This window comes from Oryctolagus cuniculus, chromosome 8 (assembly GCF_051225735.1).
Source record: "Oryctolagus cuniculus isolate XC-2025 breed Fujian yellow rabbit chromosome 8, ASM5122573v1, whole genome shotgun sequence".
NCBI lineage: Eukaryota > Metazoa > Chordata > Mammalia > Lagomorpha > Leporidae > Oryctolagus > Oryctolagus cuniculus.
The window spans coordinates 77,800,828-77,819,817 of record NC_142874.1 but is presented as its reverse complement, the minus strand read 5'-3'; the positions used below and the strand labels follow the sequence as shown (position 1 = coordinate 77,819,817).

General features: G+C 37.0%; 1 long non-coding RNA gene across 1 annotated transcript in view; it reads left to right on the top strand.

Moving 5' to 3' along the window:
• Positions 1-18,990, top strand: part of LOC138843382 (uncharacterized) — a 54,515-nt gene that overhangs the window by 33,658 nt on the left and 1,867 nt on the right. The window contains exon 2 of the long non-coding RNA XR_016212033.1: positions 8,266-8,335. This is a non-coding gene — a long non-coding RNA (uncharacterized LOC138843382). The remainder of the gene's footprint in view (positions 1-8,265; positions 8,336-18,990) is intronic.

Genomic DNA, 18,990 nt, shown 5'->3' with positions numbered 1-18,990 from the left:
CCTCTTAAAGACACTGCCCCTTTTCATTCTGAAATCCAGAATGATTGCACATATTACAAGTTCTCTCTATTCTAGGAAAAATGGAGAGAATAGATCTTTATTAGACTTTTATTTGTTCCTTGGAAACAGTTCCCTGGGAATTACTACCTAGATATCATTCTTGAGTCTCTTGGCCAGGCTTTCTAATGTATTTTCTCTCCTCGATCATTTTGTTTATTTTTGCAAAGAAGTCATCCATATATTTTCAGCTAAATACCACTGTCAATGTGATTTCCACTCATGGACGTCTCTTCACAGTTTCAGCAATTTGTGCCTCCTTGGTTTGAGCAATTGGCCCTTTTGCTGGTTCACCTAGTCAAATCCGTGCTATAGCAAGGTTACTTTACTGAAGTCTTTCAGGTTTAAGTGTCAGATTTTGTGCTTCCTGAAGAAAGACTTTACTAAGCCATCACAAAATTAAATGATATAAAATGGCAACCATGAACCATATCACAAACTATGGGTTAGCAATTTGGGTTTGAGTTCAGCTGAGTGACTTCCTACTCATTTCAGCTTAGCTCTACCATGTATTTAAATTAATTTGGCCATCCTTTGGTTGGTCCAATGTAGAATCAGCTGGGAGAGACTTTAATTTCTCCATGTATTGTATCTTGTCCCAGTAAACTAATCCTTTCCTGTCTAGAAGGTGAAGATGCCTTCTGTCTTAGTCAGAGTTTGCAGAATCGAGTCCATGGATGGATTTCTAAGTGCAAGGTGTTAGTCTCTAAAATCTACAAAAATAAGCAAAAAGAAATTTGAATATGTTTGGGAAAAGTGAGATGACAAATTATGAAACCGCTCCAACAATTCCTTGCTCCAGTCCACTAGGGAGCTCTAGAATTAGTAGTGACTGAGAAGCTTCATTTCCAATGATAAGTATCTCTACCTCTGAGGCAAAGTCTGAAGGCATTGATAGCTCTGGTTTTCTCCTAATCACATTCCATAAAGTTGTACAGAAAGTATTTTCTTGAAGGAAGATCTAAAATATGTTTCTCCAAGTCTACTACATTTCCTACACTTGATCTTAGTTAAAAGGCTGAGAAGCGATCTTTACTACATTTCTTAAACAACTAGCAAAGAAGCCAAATGTGCTAACATTCTTTTGGTCAAAGGAAGTCATTTGACTAAGTGAAGTACTAATGAGGTTTGTGAGGAAAAAGAGAAAACAAATAAGAGACAATTTTTGCCATCTACCATATCGTGGTTTTTGTGTTGTAATGATATTGAGTTATGCAGCTCAAATTAAAAACAAACAAAATGTGTAGCTCAATGTTATGTTGAAAGCTAATTTTATTCTCTCCTAAACATTATTTTTAAAAGTCTGGAACTAAGAAATCCAGATGATAAGTAGTGGAAGAACAAAACCATAAAGGAAAAGGAAACAGGATATGCATAACACAATTTTGTTGATGCTGGACAAAAATATGTTCTTTTCTCACAGAATTATAAAAAAAACTCAGAGGAATAGGTCTCATTGACATATTTTTGAGATATTCAAGTATTTTGGATTAGAACTTGCATTTTGCTGGTTCAAGTCCTGGCTGCTCCACTTCCAATCCAGCTCTCTGCTATGGCCTGGGATAGCAGTAGAAGATGGCCCTTGCACCCACGTGAGAGACGCAAAAGAAGCTCCTGGCTCCTGGCTTCGGATTAGAACAGCTCTGGCCGTTGCAGCCATCTAGGTAATGAACCAGTAGAGGGAAGACTTCTCTCTCTCTGCCTCTCATTCTCTCTCTGTGTATTTCAAATAAATAAATAAATAAATCTTTATATAAAAAAGATCTTGCATTTTGTTTTCTTATGATGTTCATATCATTTAGAGTTGAATATAGCCTAAATATTATTTTCCTGGTAAGGATTATAATTTTCAATTTGACTTCAATTTAATTTTCTCTTTTTTTTTTTTTTTTTTTTTTTTTTTTTTTTTTTTTTTTAATTTTTGACAGGCAGAGTGGACAGTGAGAGAGAGAGACAGAGAGAGAAAGGTCTTCCTTTGCCGTTGGTTCACCCTCCAATGGCCGCCGCTGCAGCCGGCGCACCGCGCTGATCCGATGGCAGGAGCCAGGATCCAGGTGCTTTTCCTGGTCTCCCATGGGGTGCAGGGCCCAAGCACCTGGGCCATCCTCCACTGCACTCCCTGGCCAGAGCAGAGAGCTGGCCTGGAAGAGGGGCAACCGGGACAGAATCCGGCGCCCCAACCGGGACTAGAACCCGGTGTGCCGGCGCCGCAAGGTGGAGGATTAGCCTATTGAGCCACGGCGCCGGCTTAATTTTCTCTTTTGAAACAACAAGAGAGCTTAAATTCTTAACAGAAGGCTCTGCAGACAGAAACAGTTTACACTTTGTTTATGGACTTTTTGAAAGATATATTTGTGAGTTGGCAGAGATGGAAGCCAAGGCAGCCTGGCAAAGCTGATTATCATGTCTTGGTAAATGAAAAGAACTCAAACGTGTTAAGAACTTGCAACCATTATTAGTGGTTTTCCCGCAAGGCAGTTGCATAAACTGGAATTTTGGCAAAGGGAGTGTAAGCTGCTTTTCCTGTCACTAATTGCCTGTGAAATTTCATGAGAAGTACAAAGTTGTACCAGTTTCTCACTGTTAGATTTAAAGTACCAAGTTTCCATTTTATGTATAGAATTTACAAAGAGTTAGGGCTGATTATAATGTAGTTTTTCATTTTACAGAAAATTATAAAATTGTATGCCTTGGTCTCTAGCTGTGAAAATATTTTGAAATGGGTTTTTTTTAGTTCCAAACTTATCAGCTGATGAAAATGCTGCAATTTTGCTTGTGAAAATTTCCTATAAATAAAATAAAGAAAAAATTTAAATTAAACACTTTTATAGGGCAATTTTAAATTATGCACCTCACAGCATACTGACTGGAAGTATGTCAGAGTAATTGTGTATGTAGGTCTCTTAGACAGGGAAATTTTTGCCTAAGAAATTCCATTTTGAGTTTAATGTAAGAACTCCAATTTGAGTGTTAGGCAATGGAAATAAAATGTTGTTGGAAGGTTATGGCTATGCATCCCTTTTCAGCTGTTTGAATAGATGCTGTTTTAGACAGACCTAGTACCCTTACACTTTATATTAGGTATATGAACACACCTAAGCATATGTGTCTAATCATATTCTTTTGAGTTCAGACTTGTTTTTTGTTTGTTTGTTTGTTTGTTTTACAATGCCACTGGTCTGGAAACCAAGACACACTGACAAAACCTATAGTTTAGTAATGTAGTTGGTATAACAGAATTGAGCCTTAAATTAATTTTGGTTGATAAGAACGAACTCTGGTTCAAGTCATAAAATTTCTATGTACAAAAGAGGAGAAGTATGGTTTATGGTTATATATATATATATATATATATATATAATGGTGTATTTGAGATATTGAAAATGTTCAATAGACATTTAGCTAAAACACATTAAAGATTTCAAGGAGAATTTTATATGAAGGTATAAAAAGTTTCAGTCTTCTGTCCAGGTGATATGGTGTCAAACTATGCTGCTGTGTCTCTCCAATGAAAGCAACAATGATATTTGAAGAGAATGCTTGAGGAAGGTATGTGGGAAATCTGAAAAGTAAATAGGACCAGCAGGCCAAGAACATTAAAATTTAATGTTTCTCTTTCTATAATGAACAGAACTTGTAGAGAAAGATTGTTTTGCTTGATTCAAACATTTCTGCACAAAACTTCACTCATTCTTACCTATTGCTTCCATCTATCTCCTGCAATAGTACATCACTTTAAAACTTTTGCCCGAGACGCTATGGCATAGCAGGTAAAGCCACTGCCTGCAGTGCCAACATCCCATACAGGTGCAAATTCAAGTCCTGGCTGCTCTGCTACCAATCTAGCTCTCTGCTATGGCCAGGGAAAGCAGTAGAAGATAGCCAAAGTGCTTGGACACCTGCACCCACTTGGAAGACACAGAAAAAGTTCCTGGCTCCTAGCTTCGGATTGGCTCAGCTCTGGCCATTGTGGCCATTGGGGAGTGAACCAGCAGACAGAAGACTTTTCCTTCTCTTTCTGCCTCTGCCTCTCTGTAATTCTGACTTTCGAGTAAATAAATAAATCTTAAAAAAAGAGAGAACTTTTAATTTCAACTTAAGAACTCCATTCACATCTAAATATGCATGCAGGTTTATCCTCCTTTCAATTTCAAAATAATTTCTTGACTTCACATCACTCTACACATTATTGTATTCTTCCTTCTAAATTTTTTGTTTTTCCCCTTTGCAATAAAAATTTGAGAGAAATACCTTTGTTCCTGTCTTCACTTGCACACCTCTAATTGTACATTAGGCTAATTTTATTCATGTTTATATTCAGCTTATATAACACAAATATTTTAATTCTCAAGGGATACATATATACATATTCATATTGCTCAATTCAGTAGACAATATTTCTTCATCTTCTTGATGTAGTGGCAGAATTTGATCATTCTTTCTTCAAAGTATTTTATTCACTTAGTCCTGAAGTTACCAGGGTCCATCCTCTCATTGTACTGCTTCTCTATCTCTCTCCCCCTCACCTCCTCTCTCTCTCTTTCTTTTTGCTGTATTGTCCTCAAATACCTCACCTCTGAACAAGGAAAGATCTCAACGCTCCAAATATCTGATTGAGTTGATCAATTTGCTGTGTCTTCAAATTGCTCAGCCCCCAAAAACAAAGCAAACCAACCCATTTTTTAAAAAAGCAATTCCACCTTTGGTGCCTCTATCTTACCTATTACACAAAATATTCTAATAAATACAGTCTGAAATACATTCCAAACATGGTATTTTTTAATAATTTTACTCTAAGTTCTTCATCCATAAGGGACCACCAAATCCTTTGCTTTTTTCATTAGCCTTCTAGGAGTCTTTTCTTTTTATCTGTATCCCCATTTCCATCAACTCTATTTTCCACTTTTCCTTGAGAATGATCCTTCCAAAAGTGAATTAGATCATCTCATATTAGTGCATACTATACTTCAGGGCTTCTACTGTCAAAGTAAAAGCTAGAGAACTTTTGTGTAAAACTGCACAATCATCCCCCTCCTAACAATATAGTATCAAATCATTCTATTTCACTCACTAATACCATTCCAGCCCCACTAGCTGTATCCTTCCTTTAATACATCACAAATATTCCTGCCATAAAATCTATCCATAGAATTGGTGTTCTTTCAGTCTGCAATGCTTTTTTTCCCAGTTACGGTAGTGAATTTCACTTATAACACTGTTAAGAATGCTGTGTGATTGCTTTATGTAATGTAAACTGTCTGTATCCTCATTCTAATATCTTCTACCATTTTCCATTCTATATAAGTGTTTATACTTTTTTTCTTCAATATAAACTAAAAATTGTGAAAATGGGAACAATTATTTTTGTCAATTTGTCTCCTTAAGAATCTCACCATTGAAACTGAAGACTGGCACATAATAAATAGTAAACAATTGACATATCAATAATGAAAAAAGAAAATGAAGTCATTATTCCTAAACTTATAGAATGAATACGAGGAAGAGAAGTGAACAATGTATGAAATTAAAGCAATGACATTGATAAACCATTCCCTGACTTGCAAAAAGAAGTGATATTAAATGACCATACAATGGTATATGATTGATTGCTTTGACTGCTTGAGGAAGAAAGAGATTTAGGGGAACAAAATAGAAGAGGTAGAGAATAGAATTACTGAAGATAATTTGGACCTAAATATGTGTGGTAGTAACAAATTCTAACATTTGCAATAGAACTGTTGGTGAAGCATTGGGCCAGTTTAGTGGTACAGTGGGTTAAGTCCCCTCCTGTGATGACAGCCTCCCATTGAGTGCTGGTTCAGGTGGACTGCTCCACTTCCCATAACATTCCCTGCTGATGTGCCTGGGAAGGCACCAGAGCATATCCTGACTGCCTGGGCCACTGCAACCCATGTAATAGACCTGGATAGCAATCTAGGCTCCTAGCTTCAGCCTTGATTCAGCCATGGACATGGCGGCGTTTGAGGAGCAAACCAGCAGATGCAAGATCCCTTTCCCTGCATTCCACTCTCCACCCAGTAACTCTGCCTTTCAAATAAATCTTCAAAAAAAGAATGGGTGGTAATGGAAAGCATTGAAAACTGAGATGTGTTTAGGAACCCTGATAGGTTTGATAGACATTGATATTGATGACCACACTCTTAGGGGAAAAAAATTGCAACAAAAGATTCAGAAAAAGCTTCAGAGTAAAATATAAAACACTCCCTAAAGATAAGCAGTATCAATAACTTTCATAAATTTTTTACTCTTGTCATCATTACCTTACTTTTATTGAGCATTATCTATGGTCAGTGTAAGTACTAGAAATTATTTCTCCTGTTAATAGTTTAATACTTAACATAACTCAGACTATTACTAAATATGTTTGTAAGTTCAAAAGCATTTCGTGCACCACAAACATAATAGCTGTATACATTTAGCAAATGTTGATTCACATTTCAAATGTTGATTCAGGAATCCATGTGACATATCAAGCACATAATTTTCTAAAAGAATTTCAAATTGTCTTTTTATAATATAGATAGATGATAATTTTTCAAGTTTATTCAGAGAGTGGTTGGGAGAAACATAAGAGTAATTGTCTAGCTGTGAAGCTTCAAGGTGATCAGTTATGACAAAGAACTTGACTAAAAATAACGTTTACTTGTGGGTTAGTATAAGGAAGAGACCAAAAGGAAAAGGAAAAGGAGGTGGAGGAAGAGGAGGAGGAGGAGGAGAAGAAGAAGAAGTCTGGCATTTCACTTTTACACATGGAATCGTGCAATAGTTAATTAGATGACATGTTTCACAGATATGGGTACCTCTCTCAATGCTGAAGAACTTCAAAAGGAAGGCTTATGCCATATTGTGGACCACTTGGATCTAGAAGAGTGAAGGAACAAGGAGGGCTAGAAGTAAATCATCTTAACTCAGAGTATATTCCTAGTCAATCCTCCTCCCAACCTTTAAGTCTAAGCAGAAACTCATCTGAATGGAGACAGGTGGACTAAGAGGAATACAAAAATGCAGATGAACGTGTTGGGTTGAGGAGGAAGCAGATTGGTGTAAGTGAGTGACTGAGTCCTTAACTTCACTTCCTCCAGAAAACAATAATGCATTGGGTAGGCATTAATTCTGACATGGGAGGGCAGCTTTCACCCATGAGACCAGTCAGGTAAAGCCTCGTAACTGTCTATGGTTTGCCCAGGAAGCTCATACACAGTATTTCAGCCTGGAACCAGACTCTGATAAACAATGTCAACACTATTCTAAAACATTAAATCATGATTTACAATTAATTTATACATATCACTGATCCAATTAAAAGCACAAATGCACAGTCAATATTTCCTTACATATAAAATATTTCTAAAATTATTTAAACAAATGAAGATTGTATAATACTTTATTTAACCACAATTTATGAGTAAGTAGTGGAAATTTTTTTTTTTTTGACAGGCAGAGTGGACAGTGAGAGAGAGAGACAGAGAGAAAGGTCTTCCTTTTGCCGTTGGTTCACCCTCCAATGGCCGCCGCAGTCGGCGCGCTGCGGCCAGCGCACCGCGCTGATCCGATGGCAGGAGCCAGGTACTTACCCTGGTCTCCCATGGGGTGCAGGGCCCAAGCACTTGAGCCATCCTCCACTGCACTCCCTGGCCACAGCAGAGAGCTGGCCTGGAAGAGGGGCAACCAGGACAGAATCCGGCACCCCGACCGGGACTAGAACCCGGTGTGCCAGTGCCGCAAGGTGGAGGATTAGCCTAGTGAGCCGCGGCGCCGGCCAGTAGTGGAAATATTTTAACCATAACCAACAAAGAATTTTTTCTATGCTAACAATGTGAAATAGTTTGAGAAATCATAATCATACTGAATTAAATGCAGAAGAAAATTTTTTGAATTGACAGCAATAGGTATTGGGCAGTGAAAATATGATGTGACATCCAAATGTCCTGGGAAATTTGAAGTGACTCAATGAACAGATTGTACATAATGATATTGTGGGAATATATTAATATTTTAAATATTTGTGGTATAATTTGTTTTGATTAAGTCATTCGTCACTGAATTATGGGTGTCTAAATCTATTTGGAAATTGTTTCTGGCTTTCTTATACAGTAGCAGATGCGCTATTTGCATAAGTAGGATGTTGTATGTGAGTTTGTATTTTTGAATGCCTCTAGACTTATGGTATCAAAATTTTTTTTACAGATGGAAAAATATCTGATGATGTAATGGATGTCAGAGAAAGGAAGAGTTAATTTTGTTCCATTTAAACATGGTAAATATTCTTACAGGTAATCTGACATAATTTTGCATGCATGGACTTATTTCTTTATTTAACAATGTTATAAATTTAACTAGTAATTTTTAAAATAAACCTAGTATTTAGAAATCTTAAAAAACCATCATGTTGTACGTGTTAACCATATAGAACAGGTTATTTACTCTTTCACTTATTTCTAATTTTATTCAATTATCGTAACATGCTTATATGTTGATTTTGGCTAAGATAATGGATATTATCTATGAGTCCATAAGTATATATTATGTTGAGTAGTGTAAGTTGAGGTAAGTATGCAGGCATTTTGTTATTTATTGTTTGTTCTGAAAACATGCTCAAGGGCTGATCAAAGTTTTGTTTCTCATAGTGTCCATTTCACTTCAACAGGTTTCCTGTTAGGTGTTCAGTTATTTGTCACCAATCAGGGAGAACATATGATGTTTGTCCCTTTGGGACTGGCTTAATTCACTCAGCATGATGTTTTCCAGATTCCTCCATTTTATTGCAAATGACCGATTTCATTTTTTCACTGCTGTGTAGTATTCGATAGAGTACATGTCCCATAATTTCTTTATCCAGTCTACTGTTGATGGGCCTTTAGGTTGATTCCATGCCTTAGCTGTTGTAAATTGAGCTGCAATAAAACATTGAGGTGCAGACAGCTCTATTTTGTCAATTTAATTTCCTTTGGATAAATTCCAAGGAGTGGGATGGCTGGGTTGTATGGTAGGGTTATATTCAGGTTTCTGAGGAATCTCCAGACTGACTTCTATAGTGGCTTTCCAGTTTGCTTTCCACCAACAGTGGGTTAGTGTCCTTTCTTCGCACATCCTCGCCAGCATCTGTTGTTGGTAGATTTCGGTATGTGAACCATTCTAACCCGGGTGAGGTGAATCCTCACTGTGGTTTTGAATTGCATTTCCCTGATTGCTAGTGATCCTGAACATTTTTTCATGTGCCTGTTGGCCATTTGGATTTCCTCTTTTGAAAAATGTCTATTGAGGTCTTTGGCCCATCTCTTAAGTGGGTTGTTTGTTTTGATATTGTGGAGATTCTTGATCTTTTTGTAGATTCTGGTTATTAATCCTTTATATGTTGCATAGTTTGCAAATATTTTTCCCATTCTGTCGTTTGCCTCTTCCCTTTCCTGACTGTTTCTTTTGTAGTACAGAAACTCTCAAGTTGATGTAAACCCAATTGTTAATTTTGGCTTTGACTGCCTGTGCCTCTGGGGTCTTTCCCAAGAAGTCTTTGCCTGTGCCTATATCTTGCAGGGTTTCTCCGATGTTCTCTAATAATTTGATGGTGTTGGGTGGTAGATTTATATCTTTAATACATGTTGAGTGGATTTTTGTGTAAGGTGTAAGATAGGGGTCTTGCTTCATGCACCATTTATTGAATAGACTGTCCTTGCTCCAGGAATTGATTTTAGATCTTTGATTCAATATAAGTTGGCTGTAGATGTTTGGATTGATTTCTGGTGTTTCTATTCTGTTCCATTGGTCTATCTGGAATGTGGGAATCCCAAGCAGCATCTTAACAACTAGGCCAACCCTTACCCCCATAGACAAGTCTTAAGGAAAAAAAAAAATGTGTGAAATTGAGACCTGTTATGATATCAATTTTTATAATACAGTTATTACCTTCATTGTTTCATGCCCTATATTTCTTTGAAGAGTCCCAAGAAATCAAACCCTTACTCTTCAAATAAATATTATAAGCAGATAAACTTAGGAGCAGCTATGCTTTTGGGGGGGGACATATATTTTAAATCTCTAAGGTACCACTGATCTTCCCATCACCTAAAACCATCAAAATTTGCAGAGATGATTTGGAAGAACATTGTCTCCCCACACAAGAAGGAAGGAATAACCAGTCTAATCCTCATGTAATGAATAACTACTTGTAGCATGATAGTGTACAGTGATCACAAAACTTATATCATGGACACACCACAACACAACAAATACAATTTGCTGGGATGTTAACACAGCAAATTTGTAGCTGACTCCCATAGCCATCTTCTTGTCTGCAAGTCCATTTTTTTTTTTAAATAATTGATCATTATATGTAGAATGATACTTTTGACACCACCAAAAATATTTCCTTTATTGGAATTTTGTTTTAAGCATGAAATATTGAGAATCTTTAAAAATAAATGCACATATTATATATGCTTTTAATATTTATAACTTTTGATTGGTACATAATAATTGTATAATTGGGATACAATATGATATTTCCATGCATATATACACTTGAGTTTATCAAATCTGGGTCATAAGCATATCCATCACCTTAAACATTTATCATTTGTTTGTAAAAGCTCACTCAAAATTCTCTCTTCTAGTTATTTTAAAATATACAACACTTTATGGCTAAATAGAGTAATGCTTCTAAGTAACAAAATACCCCAACTTTTAAGTTTGGATTCTCTGGCAGCAATCTGCTAGATTACTAAGTCTGACTGAGTGAAGCCAAATTCTGGATAGCTGGAACTGACTCTAGGTAGCTGACAGAATCACACAACCAAAGGAAATATAAACCACCTCAGTCTCCAAAGATGAGATAAGAGAGACCACAGAATTATCATCAGGTTACCTGAACACTTAATCTATCCTATGTTTGTGATCTGTTTCAAATTCAGACTTCTGGAAAGAAGAGTCTCATTGACTGGATCTTTATGAGAGCTGATAAGAAAAGGCAGATTCCTAAATTTTAAAAAAGTCAGATGTTTTGTCAAAATGAAAATAACATTTAAAAAACCAAAGTACAAATGTCCTATGCATTCACCATGTTGGGAAAATATAAAAATGACTAGAATTTAACTTCTGCAAATTTTATTGATTCCTTTCATATGAATAGTAAATAGTAATATTAAATTCTAATATTAAAATTATTCATACAACAATAAATATTCATTGATTCTGAATGATGTGCCAAAAACTTAATTTAACAAACTAAGAAAAAGTTCCCGACCTTTAGGGACTGAAGATCTGTTTGTAAAATTACATATGCATCAATCATCTCAATAAGAGTTATAAATACCATTTACTAAAGCCCAGTTGAGTATACAAGTGTAGGAACAAGTTTAATATTACTTGCATGACAGTAATATAAGTATGTGATATAGAGAGGGGACTTTGGAGAGTACTGATAAATTCTGTATAGATGGATTATTGTTGGTGAAGTAAAAAGCGCTGGGTCTGGGGTTTAAGCTGATGTCAAATTTTTGGTGAACATTTTTGAAGATGGAATTGTATTTTCTAAAAACTAGTATGCTGTACATCTAAGCTCCAGTATCACAGAAAATGACTTGATTTGAATATAGGAAAGTAAGTAGGGATAAATGAGATAATTACAGGAGATTTTTCAATTAAAACTGTGATCTTTGTAAAGAAATTAGGACACAAACAAACTAAAAGAAAAGGGCTTATGAAAAACTGGAAGAAGCCAAAGAGAAAGCGCCCAGAAGAAAGCAATCCTGCTGACATCTGGATCTGAGACTCTGAGACTTCAGGGTCCCTCACCAATGTGGAAATAACCATCTGTGTATTTTATCATGGAAGTCCTAATCAACAAATGACTATCAGAATAATAGACCAAATTCCAGAAAAAGTGATTTTTTTCTAAACAGCATAGTGAAGTGATTCCACACTGAATAACTGAGTAAGATATTAAAATATATTTTGACAATAAAATTGTCTCTTAGAATCTGGCCAAATACATATTATGTTAGATGAGTTCATTATATCTCCAGTGTGTAAATTTATGTTTTACTTTTGTATGTAATGAGTAATACTCATCTTTGATTGCTATGAAAGCTCAGAAATATAAATTATTATACAAGAATAAGCAAATGGGAAAATCATTCAGAATTCATTAACATAAGCAAATATTAATTGTTGAAGATAAGTTTGACCTTATAAATTCATGTGAATACAACAATTCAAAAATTACATGAACTTTTATAAAGCAAGGTCACTTTGCATTTGTGTATTTTTTATGTACCTTGAATTTTAGCATTAAATCTTTATGTGTTTATGCCAACATTTCATAACACTCACAAGCCATATTTAGCATGGACACTTTGTTGTTATGAGGATGTATGATCCTCAAAGAATATTCTCAACTTTTGGTTTGGGGTGGGAGGCATAATTCTCAAGGATTTTAATTTAATAGGACTGGAAAGGTGCCCAGACATGTATTTTCTGTGAAGCACAGAATGAGAATTACTGATCAAAGCAAATTTACTTTATTTTCTTATGTATCTGTTCCTTAACATTATTTAAGGTTATTTCCTTGTGAGAATTACTGAACATTTTTTTTTTTTCAAATTCTAAGGTTCTATATATTGGTTGCATTGTGATAAAACTATGAAAACTTTTTGGAGATTTGAAAATATTACAAAAATAAAAGATTGTTTTCCAAATGTTATGTTAAAGAATCATGATTTAAAATCTGTTTTCGAACTTTGATAACTGAAAGTTTTCTTTGTTTAATTTCAATTAAATCAAAAATTACATTTGGCAGATTCTTGTAATACTAGGTAATTTTAGAAAGTCAGCATGTTCTCAGAGCCAGAAAATATTAAGAATTTTTCCAATACTTAAGCTTTTATTACAACATAAGTTGTGAAGTAGAAAATTGTAGAAGGGCAGATGGAGTCTCATTACCTACAGTAATGAACCACATATTTATGTAAACAGCAGAGGCAACCCAGTCTCTCTAGAAATTTGAAACCTAACTATCTGTAAAGAAACCACTTTGCCACCAGATATACTGCCAAAATGAGGGTTCCTAATAGCTTTTTGACAGTTGTGAAAATTTAATGTGGAAAAAATTATAGGCAAGCCATATGACATGTCCAAATAATTTTATTGTGCACTTTTATTTTTCCTATTTAGCATTTTAATTTATATTTCTTGGAAATTCAATTATTTAAAATTACTTAAAGAAATGTACGCAATAAATATGAAGTAAAATACTACATGATTTTGGATCCAATACATTTTATCACTGAAGTTCTGCTACTGGACAAGAATTTGAATGAGTAGATGCTGATATAATTTATCTACTTCTTTTTTTTTTTTTTTTTTTTTTTTTTTTTTGACAGGCAGAGTGGATAGTGAGAGAGAGAGACAGAGAGAAAGGTCTTCCTTTGCCATTGGTTCACCCTCCAATGGCTGCTGCGGCTGGCGCACCCACTGATCCGATGGCAGGAGCCAGGTGCTTTTCCTGGTCTCCCATGGGGTGCAGGGCCCAAGCACCTGGGCCATCCTCCACTGCACTCCCTGGCCACAGCAGAGAGCTGGCCTGGAAGAGGGGCAACCGGGACAGAATCCGGCGCCCCGACCGGGACTAGAACCCGGTGTGCCGGCGCCGCAAGGCGGAGGATTAGCCTAGTGAGCCGTGGCACTGGCCCTGCATTTATTCTTTATCCTAATTTACTCTTTGGTTGCCCAAAATGAGAAATACTGAATATAAAAAAATGTAGTAAATTGCCTGTTTTTTGAGATGAAAATGTTTAGAAGTTCTTTTCTTCTTCATCAAAAGTATAAATTACTGAGGGAGACATTGTGATGCAGTGGATTAATTCGCTGCTCTAGACATCACCATCCTGTATCCAAGTGCCTGTACTCTGTCACTCTGTTACTTCTGTTACTCTGTCCTGATTCAGCTCCCTGTAAATCCACTTAGGTAGCAGCAGAAGACAGCCTAGTACTTGCATTCCTGCCACCCATGTGGGAGACCTGTCCCCCCCCCCCCCCGCCGTGTGTGTGTGTGTGTGTGTGTGTGTGTTTCTCTCCTTCTCTCTCTTCTCTTTGCATTCCAACTTTCTGCTAATGTGCACCCAGGTAGGCAGCAGTGATGACCCAAGTACTTGGAGGATCCTTGCCCTCTTAATGAGACACACAGTTTGATTCTCAAGCTCTTGGCTTTTTCCTTGTCCAATTCAAGCTATTAGGAGCATTTGGAGAATAAACCAGCATTTGGAATGTCTCTGTCTGAATGCCTCTGTCTCTGTCTCTGTTTTGCTCTGCGATTTCAATAAATAAACAAATATTGAGAAAATAAACTACACATATATATAATAGAAAGAGAATTCAGGCAATAAAATGATGAAAGTTGTACATTATTCCTTTCTTTTCATAACAATCATTACATCATGATGTATACATGAAGAAATAAATATTACTTTTAAAGTTTTTGTTGAAGGTATATTATTCCATGTCAAATTCAGGTTATGCATGAGAGACAGCTTTGAAATGTGTGAAATGAGGGGCTGGCGCTGTGGCTCACTTGGTTAATCCTCCATCTGCAGCACCGGCATCCCATATGGGTGCCGGGTTCTAGCCCCGGCGGCTCCTCTTCCAGTCCAGCTCTCTGCTGTGGCCCGGGAAGGCAGTAGAGGATGGCCCAGGTGCTTGGGCCCTGCACCCGCATAGGAGACCAGGAGGAAGCACTTGGCTCCTGGCTTCAGATTGATGCAGCGCCGGCCGTAGTGGCCATTTTGGGGAGTGAGCCAACGGAAGGAAGACCTTTCTCTCTGTCTCTCTCACTGTCTAACTCTATCTGTCAAATAAAAATTAAAAAAAAAGAAAAAAGAAATATGTGAAATGAAAGTACAGACCCCCTCATTGTGGAGTGAAATCCTATAATCCTAGTAGTTCTGCAGATATAAACAAAATGGAGGTGAGATAAAGGTTAACATAGAAGTCATAATTAAAATTACATAGAAAGAAGTGATAAAGTCATTGCATTTCAATAAAGCATTTTTATTTTTAAAGATTTTACTTATTTATTTGAGAGGTAGAGTTACAGAGAAAGGGAGATCAGAAAAGTCTCCCATCCATTAGTACATTCCCCAAATGGCTGCAATGACTGGATCTAAGCCAATCCAAAGCCAGGAGTCTCACACATAGGTGCAGGGGTCCAAGCACTTGGGCCATATTCCACTGTTTCTTAGGCCATAAGCAGAGAGCTGGATATGAAGACGAGCATCCAGGATACGAACCGATGCCCATATGGGATGCCAGTGCCTCAGGCAGAGGCTTAGCCTACTCTATGGCTTAGCCTACTACTAAGGATCGGCCTTTCAGTAAAACTTTAACAATTGAGTAACGTGGAACAGAAGAAGAGAAAATGTGTCAGCTTGCACAGTAATTTTTCACTGTTTCATTTCACTTCTACTTTAGAAAAGATTTTGTGTCCCTGTTCTTTCAGTAAATTTTTAGAATACAGCAAATTGGGAGTCAATGTAGTGAAATAATCTCTTAAAAATATGAAACAGAGTGAATTTTCGTATGATTTAGGGTGACATAATTCTGATGTTAGGTGTCCTGTACGTCCAAATGCAGTACTGAGGTAATCTGCGGCCAAGGATATTTTCTTCCCTGCTGGGGAAAACTTTCCTATTATTTTGTTAACAGAGAGCTAGGATATATAGGATATATAGGATATATCTATAGGATATATAGAACCATTTTAGTTGACTTAATCCCCAACATTTCGGGAAGATTTATCTCCTCAGGCATATTGCCACCAAGGAAGTCTCTATTCTCATGCTGTTACATTCCATCATGACCCTGTGAATGAAGAAGCAAAACAAAACCATAATCAATCAACAAACCAGCCAATCAAGTGCAATGCTGGTAAATGGCTTATAAGATGTTTTCAGATAAATAATTTTTCCAAAAGTAAAAACTAAAATCAATAATGAAAATGTTTATTTGTGGAGTTTTTGGTTAAAAATAGCCAAAAGATGTGCATGTGTAGAAAATAAAAATCTAGTAGTCCTGGTAGTCTTTTTTTTTTTAATTTATTTACTTATTTATGTGAAAGTGAGTTACAGAGAGGCAGAGGCAGGGAGAGAGAGAGAGTGAGAGTGAAAGAGAGAGAGAGGGAGAAAGAGAGTTCGTCCACCCCCTGGGTCACGCCCCATGTGGCTGCAATGACTGCAGCTGGGCCAGGTGGAAGCCAGGAGCCAGGAGCATCTTCCTGGTCTCCCACAAAGGTGCAGGTGCCCAAGGACTTGGGCCATCTTCTACTGTTTCGCAGGCCATAGCAGAGAGCTGGGCTGGAAGTGGAGCTGTTGGTGCTCAAACAGGCGGCCATTCAGGATGATGGCACTGCAGGAGGAGGCTTCACCCCCTATGCCCAAGGCAGACCCGCATCATGGTCTTTGTTCTAGCTCATTGCACTAAGGTTTGCGGTATCCTAGTTTGTTAAATCCTCCCTTTTTGCTGTCTATATCATAAATTTTGTTTGCTTTCTGTAAGATAAATATACCAGTACAATTTTAGAGAATGTAGACTCTGTTTTTAGTATCTTAATTTGTGATACCTTGCCATCTAGATAGCAGACAGTGACCCTAAACACATATTCATAAATGTTCATAGGATAAACAAACCAATGAAATTCAGAATGAATACGCTAATGACAAATAGATTAGGAAGAAAAAAAATCAGATAGGATGAAATATCTGAGACTAAGTGCTTATTTAGATGTATGTGCTTTGATGAGTTTTAGCTCATTAAATTAATGTTGATTGTAATGCGATCTGGTGTGTTCAAACCATAGTGAGCTTTGTTGCAACACTCTAGGAAATTCTGTGACTGGTTAAAAATGCAAAATACTCTGAAGTGCAAAGCCTTTATAGCAGCAGCATGACACTGCAGGCATTAAACTACACATAACCTCATGTGAAAATTCAAGGCCAAAAAGTGAGTGCCCCCGAAATACTGCATAAATTAATTGCAGGTCATGTATGTAAGATATATATGAAGCAAAAGTGAGTTTCGTGTTTAGTCTTAGATCTCATCTTGTAGATAATTCTTTATTGATAAGCAAATATTCCAAAAATCAGGAAAATTTTGAGAACAAACTCTCCTGATTCCCAGTATTTCAGATAAGGGACACTCAGCATATATACTGTTTTATGTTCTCAATGCATATAACCCCCAACATGGGGCTCCCCTGGTTGCATGTCATTTCCTTCATACTAGCCACATATGGGGAGGCAACTTCTTGCTTTTCCTCAAAGCCACCTCTTCTATTTCTGGTTCATTTCACTAGACACTCTAAAATATCTGCTTTCTTTGAAACACAAACTCTCATTCCTAACTTCTCCTGACCCTTTCAACTTCTTGCTGCAATTAAAACTGAAAACTTTCTCTGGTATCTTCTCAGGCAAACACTGTTTACTCAGCCTTACTTGTGACCCTTAAAGCAGGAAGGGGGTAGCAATATTTGCATAATGTTTTATTTTATGCTGTTTCTAGACCCTCTCCACCTCTTGCATTTCTAAAGCAGACTTATTCTACAAAGTTTAGAAACAATCAGCTACAGCATGCCCTAAATCTGCTCAATATTTTAAGTCAATTTAAATGCACTTATTTTGATATTAGAATCTAGAGCACACATTTCTGTCCTTCTAAAGATATTTATATTCTGTCCTTCTTTGTAGATATTTGATTCAATCTTGAATAGCCAGGGCCGGCTCTGTGGTCCAGTGGGTTAAAGCCCTGGCCTGAAGCGCCAGCATCCCATATGGGCGCCGGTTCTAGTCCCAGCCGCTCCTCTTCCAATCCAGCTCTCTGTTATGGCCTGGGATAGCAGCAGAAGATGGCCCAAGTCCTTGGGCCCCTGCACCCATATGGGAGATCCAGAGGAAGCTCCTGGCACCTGGTTTTGGATCAGCGCAGCTCTGGTCTTTGCGACCATCTAGGGAGTGAACCAGCAGATGGAAGACCTCTCTCTCTGTCTCTACCTCTCTTTGTAACTCTTTCAAATAATAAATAATAAATAAATAAAAGAAATATGAAAAAAATCTTGAATAGCCAACATCATCTCCCTCTTATTTATATGCTATTGTTGCATCCATTGAGTTTCCTTCATGTCTACTTTAAGGATACAGTTTATTCTTTTTCATAACATTGACTCCTCACAACTTTGACTTTTCATGTTCAAACATCTTTTATTTTACATCCCTGTTACTCATTCAATTATTATAATTAAATCTTTCTTTGTTTTACTGAGAACTCTGATTCTATAAACACTAAGATTTTTAGATTTTTCAATCAATTTTGTTTTACATATGTCTTTTCAGTTTTCCAGTTAGGTATCGCAGCATATTGCTTTAACTGCTACTGCAAACTTTAAATAATGTTCCTATACTCGTTTATTTAAGTATATCTGTAAAACTACCCAAAGTCCCAGGTAAATGGACTTTGAACCAAGGACTAATTAAATGAATGTCTTCTTGTAAAATTATTGCTGCAGGGTGGGCATTTGGCCTAATAGTTAAGATGCTGGTTTAAAGAGTAGGCACTGTGGCATAGCAAGTAAATCCAACATCTGGGATGCAGCCATCCCATGTGGGTGATGATTCATGTCCTGGCTGCTCCTCTTCCCATCCAGCTGCCTGCTAATAGGCTGGGAAATGTAGCAGATGATGTTGGAGATTCAGAGCCCAAAGTACTAGTTTTGTTTTCCCTTTTCTCTAAGAAAGCTCTGTCATGGGAACATAATGGGGCTGCTTTCCCTAAACACCTATAGCTCATCTTCCTGATCTCTAGTTTCATCAACTGGTACAGGAAAAGAAATCCTCTTCCTCAAAACCTACGCAATCTTTCCACGGTGGCTGAATT